Source organism: Chinchilla lanigera, unplaced genomic scaffold (genome assembly GCF_000276665.1).
Source record: "Chinchilla lanigera isolate Chin_1 unplaced genomic scaffold, ChiLan1.0 scaffold00014, whole genome shotgun sequence".
Lineage (NCBI taxonomy): Eukaryota > Metazoa > Chordata > Mammalia > Rodentia > Chinchillidae > Chinchilla > Chinchilla lanigera.
This window is the reverse complement of record NW_004955415.1, coordinates 4,918,201-4,919,454: the sequence shown is the minus strand read 5'-3', so window position 1 is coordinate 4,919,454 and position 1,254 is coordinate 4,918,201.

Below are 1,254 nucleotides of genomic sequence, written 5' to 3'. Positions count from 1 at the left end.
AGGTCACTGGTAATTAGTTGTTGTGAATAAAAGGGTAAGAACACATGCAAGAAGTTTAGATGCAAACTAAACACACATGGGCCTGCCCACTGCTGGAGGTGTTTGGTACAAATAAGTAGAAAAAGGCAATGCCTTAGAACATGCTAAATGCCGTCCCAGGTATGTCCTATCTTTTTGTTGTTGTTGTTTCAAGACCAGGTCTTGCTGTGTACTTCAGGCTGTCCTTGAACTCACTTTGTAGTCCAGGCTGGCCTCAACTGCTCGACGATCCTCCTGCCTCAGCCTCCTTTAATGCTGGGATTACAGGTGTGTGCCACCACATCTGGCTAGCTGTGTGACTATTAGACAGCCTTTTGCATAGTCAGTCAGTATCACATAACTGAAAACAAGGCATCAGAAATGTACTGTTGGGTCAGAGTGATAATCCATCTTTGCCAGTGACAGCAATTTGTGGGATGTGTTGTTGTTCTGCTTTTTGAGATGGGGTCTCATTATGTATCCCAGCCTGGCCTCCAAGTCTTCATCCGTCTGCCTCAGCCTCCCAAGTGTGGAGTTACAGGTATATACCACCACATTCAACTGTGACAGTAATGTCTAGATCCCTTTTATTTCTCAGTCTCTGTTTTCTCCTTCTGCATTGTTCACTGGCATTGTTAAAGTGGATTGTTGCATCAGTGATAGCAACTTCAAATACATTTGAGACATTCTTCAGGCATTACCTTTTAAGGAGTCACTAACTATAATTTATTTCAAATAATTTCATTCTTTTAACTTATTATTCTTTGACTCATATGGTATCTTGAACCTAAACATCTGATCCTAAACATCTGTAAATTCCATATGTTTACTACCCGTTGATCTTTAAAAGTCATAACATATATTGTTTAAAATTCATAGTTGGGCATGGTGGCTCATGTCTGTAATCTCAGCACCTGGGAGGCGGAGGCAGGAGGATGGCCCCAAGTTCAAGGCCAGCCTGAGCCACACAGTGAGTCCAAGGCCATTCTGCACTGTGCAATGAGACCTGTGTCAAAAAAAAAAAAAAGATGTGATATTTGAGTCTTCTAAAAGAAACTGGCAATAGATAAGATTCACAGGAGAGACTTCTAGAAAATTTATTTGATTGTAGTTTTATGTGACACAGGAGCTTTCAGATTCAGTCCCAAAAGACTCAGAGGAAGCTCTGATTTTAGACGTATGCCTGAAAAAGCAGGGGTAACCGTGTTAGAAATGAGATTGTAGGGGCTGGGGATA